We start from the raw sequence: 11535 nt of genomic DNA on the forward strand, positions 1-11535 counted from the left end.
ACAAGGAACATGGAACTTGGAACAAACAACAAAGAACAGGGAACATAGAGCATGGAACATAGGACATGGAACATGGAAAATGGAACATGGAACATGGAACATTGACCATGGAGCATGGAAAATGGACCATGGAACATGGAACATGGAACATAGAACATGGAACATAGAACATAGAACATGGAACATGGAACATGGAACATGGAACATGGAACATGGAACATGAAACAAGGAACATGGAACATAGAAATTGGAACATGGAACATAGAGCATGGAACATGGAACATGGAACAAGGAACACAGAACATGGAACAAGGAACATGGAACATGGAACAAGGAACATGGAACTTGGAACATAGAACATGGAGCATGGAACATGGAACATAGAACATGGAACATGGAACATAGATATTGGAACATAGAACATGGAACCTGGAACATGGAACATAGAACATAAGAACATGGAAAATAGAGCATGGAACATGGAACATGGAACAAGGAACACAGAACATGGAACAAGGAACATGGAACAAGGAACATGGAACTTGGAACATGGAACAAAGAACAGGGAACATAGAGCATGGAACATAGGACATGGAACATGGAACATGGAACATGGAACATGGAACATTGACCATGGAGCATGGAACATGGACCATGGAACATGGAACATTGAACATGGAACATGGAACATGGGACATGGAACATGGAACATGGAACATGGACCATAGAACATGGAACATGTAACATGGAACATGGAACATGGAACATAGAACATGGAACATAGAACATAGAGCATTGACCATAGGACATGGAACATGGAACATGGAACATGGAACGTGGAACATGGAACATGGAACAAGAAACACAGAACTTGGAACAAGGAACATAGAGCATTGACCATGGAACATGGAACAAGAAACATGGAACATGGAACATGGAACATATAACATGGAACATGGAACATGGATCAAGGAACATGGAACATAAAACATGAAACATGGAACAAAGAACATGGAACATGGAACATGGAACATGGAACATTGAACATGGAAAATGGAACATGGAACATAGAGCATGGAACATAGAACATAGAGCATTGACCATAGGACATGAAACATGGAACATGGAACATGGAACATGGAACATAAAACATGAAACTTGGAACAAAGAACAGGGAACATAGAACATAGAGCATGGAACATAGGACATGGAACATGGAACATGGAACATGGAACATTGACCATGGAACATGGAACATGGAACATGGACCATGGAACATGGAACATGGACCATGGAACATAGAACATGGACCATGGAACATGGAACATGGAACATGGACCATGGAACATGAAACATGGCCCATGGAACATGGAACATGGAACATGGAACATGGAACATGGAACATGGAACTTGGAACATGGAACATGCAACATGGAACATGGAACATGGACCATAGATCATGGAACATGGAACATGGAACATAGAGCATGGAACATAGAACATGGAACATAGAACATAGAGCATTGACCATAGGACTTGGAACATGGAACATGGAACATGGAACATGGAACATGGAACATGGAACATGGAACATGGAACATGGAACATGGAACAAGAAACACGGAACATAGAACAAGGAGAAAGAGCATTGACCAATATGGAACATGGAACAAGGAACATGGAACATGGAACAAGGAACATGGAACATGGAACAAGGAACATGGAACATAGAGCATGGAACATGGAACATAGAACATGGAACATGGAATATGGAACATGGAACATGGAACATGGAACATGGAACATGGAACATGGAAAATGGAACATGGAACATGGAACAAGGAACAGGGAACATAGGACATGGAACATGGAACATAGAGCATGGAACATGGAACATGGAACAAGGAACACAGAACATGGAACAAGGAACATGGAACATGGAACAAGGAACATGGAACAAGGAACATGGAACATGGAAAATAACATGGAACATGGAACATGGAACATGGAACATGGAACATGGAACATTCAACATGTAACATGGAACATGGACCATTGAACATGGAACATGGAACATGGAACATGGAACATGGAACATGGAACATGGAACATGGAACATGGAACATGGAACAAGAAACACGGAACATAGAACAAGGAGAAAGAGCATTGACCGTGGAACATTGAACAAGGAACATGGAATATGGAACAAGGAACATGGAACATAGAGCATGGAACATAGAACATAGAACATGGAACATGGAACATGAAACATGGAACATGGAACATGGAACATGGAACAAGGAACATGGAACATAGAACATGGAACATAGAGCATGGAACATGGAACACGGAACAAGGTACACAGAAAATGGAACAAGGAACATGGAACATGGAACAAGGAACATGGAACATAGAACATAGAACATGGAACATAGAGATTGGAACATGGAACGTGGAACAAGGAACACAGAACATGGAACAAGGAACATGGAACAAGGAACAAGGTACACAGAAAATGGAACAAGGAACATAGAACATGGAGCATGGAACATGGAACATAGAACATGGAACATGGAACATGGAACATAGAGATTGGAACATGGAACGTGGAACAAGGAACACAGAACATGGAACAAGGAACATGGAACATGGAACAAGGAACATGGAACTTGGAACATAGAACATGGAGCATGGAACATGGAACATAGAACATGGAACATGGAACATAGAGATTGGAACATAGAACATGGAACCTGGAACATGGAACATGGAACATAGAGCATGGAACATAGAAAATGGAACAAGGAACATGGAACTTGGAACATAGAACATGGAACATGGAACATGGAACATGGAACATCGAACATGGAACATGGAACATGAAACAAGGAACAAGGAACATGGAACATGGAACATGGAACATGGAACATGGAACATGGAACATGGACCACGGAACATGGAACATGGACCATGGAACATGGAACATGGGACATGGAACTTGGAACATGGAACATGGAACATGGAACATGGAACATGGAACATGGGACATGGACCATTGAACATGGAACATGGAACATGGAACATTGACCATGGAACATGGAACATGGAACATGGAACATTGACCATGAAACATGGAACATGGAACATGGACCATGGAACATGGAACATGGACCATGGAACATGGAGCATGGACCATGGAACATGGAACATGGAACATGGAACATTAAACATGGAACATGGAACATGGAACATTGAACATAAAACATGGAACATGGAACATAGAGCATGGAACATAGAACATGGAACATAGAACATAGAGCATTGACCATAGGACATGGAACATGGAACATGGAACATGGAACATGGAACAAGAAACACGGAACATAGAACAAGGAGAAAGAGGATTGACCAATATGGAACATGGAACAAGGAACATGGAACATGGAACAAGGAACATGGAACATAGAACATGGAACATAGAACATAGAACATGGAACATGGAACATGGAACATGGAACATGGAACATGGAACATGGAACATGGAACATGAAACAAGGAACATGGAACATAGAAATTGGAACATGGAACATAGAGCATGGAACATGGAACATGGAACAAGGAACACAGAACATGGAACAAGGAACATGGAACATGGAACAAGGAACATGAAACTTGGAACATCGAACATGGAGCATAGAACATGGAACATAGAACATGGAACATGGAACATAGATATTGGAACATAGAACATGGAACCTGGAACATGGAACATAGAACATAAGGACATGGAACATAGGACATGGAACATGGAACATGGAACATGGAACATGGAACATGGAACATGGAACATTGACCATGGAACATGGAACATGGAACATGGACCATGGAACATGGAACATGGACCATGGAACATAGAACATGGGCCATGGAACATGGAACATGGACCATGGAACATGAAACATGGCCCATGGAACATGGAACATGGAACATGGAACATGGAACATGGAACATAGAACTTGGAACATGGAACATGCAACATGGAACATGGAACATGGACCATAGATCATGGAACATGGAACATGGAACATAGAGCATGGAACATAGAACATGGAACATAGAACATAGAGCATTGACCATAGGACATGGAACATGGAACATGGAACATGGAACATGGAACATGGAACATGGAACATGGAACATGGAACATGGAACAAGAAACACGGAACATAGAACAAGGAGAAAGAGCATTGACCAATATGGAACATGGAACAAGGAACATGGAACATGGAACAAGGAACATGGAACATGGAACAAGGAACATGGAACATAGAGCATGGAACATGGAACATAGAACATGGAACATGGAACATGGAACATGGAACATGGAACATGGAACATGGAAAATGGAACATGGAACATGGAACAAGGAACAGGGAACATAGGACATGGAACATGGAACATAGAGCATGGAACATGGAACATGGAACAAGGAACACAGAACATGGAACAAGGAACATGGAACATGGAACAAGGAACATGGAACAAGGAACATGGAACATGGAAAATAACATGGAACATGGAACATAGAACATGGAACATGGAACATGGAACATTCAACATGTAACATGGAACATGGACCATTGAACATGGAACATGGAACATGGAACATGGAACATGGAACATGGAACATGGAACATGGAACATGGAACATGGAACATGGAACATGGAACATGGAACATGGAACAAGAAACACGGAACATAGAACAAGGAGAAAGAGCATTGACCGTGGAACATTGAACAAGGAACATGGAATATGGAACAAGGAACATGGAACATAGAGCATGGAACATAGAACATAGAACATGAAACATCGAACATGAAACATGGAACATGGAACATGGAACATGGAACAAGGAACATGGAACATAGAACATGGAACATAGAGCATGGAACATGGAACACGGAACAAGGTACACAGAAAATGGAACAAGGAACATGGAACATGGAACAAGGAACATGGAACATAGAACATGGAACATGGAACATAGAGATTGGAACATGGAACGTGGAACAAGGAACACAGAACATGGAACAAGGAACATGGAACAAGGAACAAGGTACACAGAAAATGGAACAAGGAACATAGAACATGGAGCATGGAACATGGAACATAGAACATGGAACATGGAACATGGAACATAGAGATTGGAACATGGAACGTGGAACAAGGAACACAGAACATGGAACAAGGAACATGGAACATGGAACAAGGAACATGGAACTTGGAACATAGAACATGGAGCATGGAACATGGAACATAGAACATGGAACATAGAGATTGGAACATAGAACATGGAACCTGGAAGATGGAACATGGAACATAGAGCATGGAACATAGAACATGGAACAAGGAACATGGAACTTGGAACATAGAACATGGAACATAGAACATGGAACATGGAACATCGAACATGGAACATGGAACATGGAACAAGGAACAAGGAACATGGAACATGGAACATGGAACATGGAACATGGAACATGGACCACGGAACATGGAACATGGACCATGGAACATGGAACATGGGACATGGAACTTGGAACATGGAACATGGAACATGGAACATGGAACATGGAACATGGGACATCGACCATTGAACATAGAACATGGAACATGGAACATTGACCATGGAACATGGAACATGGAACATGGAACATTGACCATGAAACATGGAACATGGAACATGGACCATGGAACATGGAACATGGACCATGGAACATGGAGCATGGACCATGGAACATGGAACATGGAACATGGAACATTAAACATGGACCATGGAACATGGAACATGGAACATGGAACATGGAACATGGAACATGGAACATGGAACATGGAACATGGAACATGGAACATGGAACATGGAACATGGAACATGCAACATGGAACATGCAACATGGAACATGGACCATTGAAAATGGAACATGGAACATGGAACATGGAACATGGAACATGGAACATGGAACATGGAACATGGAACATGGAACATGGAACATGGAACAAGGAACATGGAACATAGAGCATGGAACATGGAACATAGAACATGGAACATGGAACATTAAACATGGAACATGGACCATGGAACATGGAACAAGGAACATAGAACATGGAACATGGAACATGCAACATGGAACATGCAACATGGAACATGGACCATTGAAAATGGAACATGGAACATGGAACATGGAACATGGAACATGGAACATGGAACATGGAACATGGAACATGGAACATGGAACAAGGAACATGGAACATAGAGCATGGAACATGGAACATAGAACATGGAACATGGAACATTAAACATGGAACATGGACCATGGAACATGGAACAAGGAACATAGAACATGGAACATGGAACATAGAGCATGGAACATGGAACATGGAACAAGGAACACAGAACATGGAACAAGGAACATGGAACATGGAACAAGGAACATGGAACTTGGAACATAGAACATGGAGCATGGAACATGGAACATAGAACATGGAACATGGAACATGGAACATAGAACATGGAACATGGAACATGAAACATGGAACATGGAACATGGAACATGGAACAAGGAACATGGAACATAGAACATGGAACATGGAACATAGAGCATGGAACATGGAACATCGAACATTGAACATAGAACGTGCAACAAGGAACATAGAACATGGAACAAGGAACATGGAACATGGAACATGGAACATGGACAATGGAACATGGAACATGGATTATAAAACATGGAACATGGAACATGGAACATGGAACATTTAACATGGAACATGGAACATGGAACATGCAACATGGAACATGGAACAAGGACCATTGAACATGGAACATGGAACATGGAACATTGAGCATGGAACATGGAACATGGAACATGGAACATGGAACATGGAACATGGAACATGGAACATGGAACTTGGAACATGGAACATGGAACATGGAACATGGAACATGGAACATGGAACATGGAACATGGGACATGGAACATGGAACATGGAACATGGAACATGGAACATGGAACATGCAACATGGAATATGGAACATGGACCATTGAACATGAAACATGGAACATTGAACATGGAACATGGAACATGGAACATGGAACATGGAACATTGAACATAAAACATGGAACATGGAACATAGAGCATGGAACATAGAACATGGAACATAGAACATAGAGCATTGACCATAGGACATGGAACATGGAACATGGAACATGGAACATGGAACATGGAACATGGAACAAGAAACACGGAACATAGAACAAGGAGAAAGAGGATTGACCAATATGGAACATGGAACAAGGAACATGGAACATGGAACAAGGAACATGGAACATAGAACATGGAACATAGAACATAGAACATGGAACATGGAACATGGAACATGGAACATGGAACATGGAACATGGAACATGAAACAAGGAACATGGAACATAGAAATTGGAACATGGAACATAGAGCATGGAACATGGAACATGGAACAAGGAACACAGAACATGGAACAAGGAACATGGAACATGGAACAAGGAACATGAAACTTGGAACATAGAACATGGAGCATAGAACATGGAACATAGAACATGGAACATGGAACATAGATATTGGAACATAGAACATGGAACCTGGAACATGGAACATAGAACATAAGAACATGGAACATAGAGCATGGAACATGGAACATGGAACAAGGAACACAGAACATGGAACAATGAACATGGAACATGGAACAAGGAACATGGAACTTGGAACATGGAACAAAGAACAGGGAACATAGAGCATGGAACATAGGACATGGAACATGGAAAATGGAACATGGAACATGGAACATTGACCATGGAGCATGGAACATAAACCATGGAACATGGAACATGGAACATGGAACAAGGAACATGGAACATGGAACATGGAACATGGACCATGGAACATGGAACATGGATTATAAAACATGGAACATGGAACATGGAACATGGAACATTTAACATGGAACATGGAACATGGAACATGCAACATGGAACATGGAACAAGGACCATTGAACATGGAACATGGAACATGGAACATTGACCATGGAACATGGAACATGGAACATGGAACATGGAACATGGAACATGGAACATGGAACATGGAACATGGAACTTGGAACATGGAACATGGAACATGGAACATGGAACATGGAACATGGAACATGGGACATGGAAGATGGAACATGGAACATGGAACATGGAACATGCAACATGGAATATGGAACATGGACCATTGAACATGAAACATGGAACATTGAACATGGAACATGGAACATGGAATATGGAACATTGAACATAAAACATGGAACATGGAACATAGAGCATGGAACATAGAACATGGAACATGGAACATGGAACATGGAACATGGAACATGGAACATGGAACATGGAACATGCAACATGGAACATGCAACATGGAACATGCAACATGGAACATGGACCATTGAAAATGGAACATGGAACATGGAACATGGAACATGGAACATGGAACATGGAACATGGAACATGGAACATGGAACATGGAACATGGAACATGGAACAAGGAACATGGAACATAGAGCATGGAACATGGAACATAGAACATGGAACATGGAACATTAAACATGGAACATGGACCATGGAACATGGAACAAGGAACATAGAACATGGAACATGGAACATAGAGCATGGAACATGGAACATGGAACAAGGAACACAGAACATGGAACAAGGAACATGGAACATGGAACAAGGAACATGGAACTTGGAACATAGAACATGGAGCATGGAACATGGAACATAGAACATGGAAAATGGAACATGGAACATAGAACATGGAACATGGAACATGAAACATGGAACATGGAACATGGAACATGGAACAAGGAACATGGAACATAGAACATGGAACATGGAACATAGAGCATGGAACATGGAACATCGAACATTGAACATAGAACGTGCAACAAGGAACATAGAACATGGAACAAGGAACATGGAACATGGAACATGGAACATGGACCATGGAACATGGAACATGGATTATAAAACATGGAACATGGAACATGGAACATGGAACATTTAACATGGAACATGGAACATGGAACATGCAACATGGAACATGGAACAAGGACCATTGAACATGGAACATGGAACATGGAACATTGACCATGGAACATGGAACATGGAACATGGAACATGGAACATGGAACATGGAACATGGAACATGGAACTTGGAACATGGAACATGGAACATGGAACATGGAACATGGAACATGGAACATGGGACATGGAACATGGAACATGGAACATGGAACATGGAACATGCAACATGGAATATGGAACATGGACCATTGAACATGAAACATGGAACATTGAACATGGAACATGGAACATGGAACATTGAACATAAAACATGGAACATGGAACATAGAGCATGGAACATAGAACATGGAACATAGAACATAGAGCATTGACCATAGGACATGGAACATGGAACATGGAACATGGAACATGGAACATGGAACATGGAACAAGAAACACGGAACATAGAACAAGGAGAAAGAGGATTGACCAATATGTAACATGGAACAAGGAACATGGAACATGGAACAAGGAACATGGAACATAGAACATGGAACATAGAACATAGAACATGGAACATGGAACATGGAACATGGAACATGGAACATGGAACATGAAACAAGGAACATGGAACATAGAAATTGGAACATGGAACATAGAGCATGGAACATGGAACATGGAACAAGGAACACAGAACATGGAACAAGGAACATGGAACATGGAACAAGGAACATGAAACTTGGAACATAGAACATGGAGCATGGAACATGGAACATAGAACATGGAACATGGAACATAGATATTGGAACATAGAACATGGAACCTGGAACATGGAACATAGAACATAAGAACATGGAACATAGAGCATGGAACATGGAACATGGAACAAGGAACACAGAACATGGAACAATGAACATGGAACATGGAACAAGGAACATGGAACTTGGAACATGGAACAAAGAACAGGGAACATAGAGCATGGAACATAGGACATGGAACATGGAAAATGGAACATGGAACATGGAACATTGACCATGGAGCATGGAACATAAACCATGGAACATGGAACATGGAACATGGAACAAGGAACATGGAACATGGAACATGGAACATGGACCATGGAACATGGAACATGGATTATAAAACATGGAACATGGAACATGGAACATGGAACATTTAACATGGAACATGGAACATGGAACATGCAACATGGAACATGGAACAAGGACCATTGAACATGGAACATGGAACATGGAACATTGACCATGGAACATGGAACATGGAACATGGAACATGGAACATGGAACATGGAACATGGAACATTAAACATGGAACTTGGAACATGGAACATGGAACATGGAACATGGAACATGGAACATGGAACATGGGACATGGAACATGGAACATGGAACATGGAACATGGAACATGCAACATGGAATATGGAACATGGACCATTGAACATGAAACATGGAACATTGAACATGGAACATGGAACATGGAATATGGAACATTGAACATAAAACATGGAACATGGAACATAGAGCATGGAACATAGAACATGGAACATGGAAAATGGAACATGGAACATGGAACATGGAACATGCAACATGGAACATGCAACATGGAACATGGACCATTGAAAATGGAACATGGAACATGGAACATGGAACATGGAACATGGAACATGGAACATGGAACATGGAACATGGAACATGGAACATGGAACAAGGAACATGGAACATAGAGCATGGAACATGGAACATAGAACATGGAACATGGAACATTAAACATGGAACATGGACCATGGAACATGGAACAAGGAACATAGAACATGGAACATGGAACATAGAGCATGGAACATGGAACATGGAACAAGGAACACAGAACATGGAACAAGGAACATGGAACATGGAACAAGGAACATGGAACTTGGAACATAGAACATGGAGCATGGAACATGGAACATAGAACATGGAACATGGAACATGGAACATAGAACATGGAACATGGAACATGAAACATGGAACATGGAACATGGAACATGGAACAAGGAACATGGAACATAGAACATGGAACATGGAACATAGAGCATGGAACATGGAACTTCGAACATTGAACATAGAACGTGCAACAAGGAACATAGAACATGGAACAAGGAACATGGAACATGGAACATGGAACATGGACCATGGAACATGGAACATGGATTATAAAACATGGAACATGGTACATGGAACATGGAACATTTAACATGGAACATGGAACATGCAACATGGAACATGGAACAAGGACCATTGAACATGGAACATGGAACATGGAACATTGACCATGGAACATGGAACATGGAACATGGAACATGGAACATGGAACATGGAACATGGAACATGGAACATG

Source organism: Macrosteles quadrilineatus, unplaced genomic scaffold (assembly GCF_028750875.1).
Source record: "Macrosteles quadrilineatus isolate MER2022 unplaced genomic scaffold, UCM_ALF_1.0 Scaffold_8__2_contigs__length_117827958, whole genome shotgun sequence".
NCBI classification, from domain to species: Eukaryota; Metazoa; Arthropoda; class Insecta; order Hemiptera; family Cicadellidae; genus Macrosteles; species Macrosteles quadrilineatus.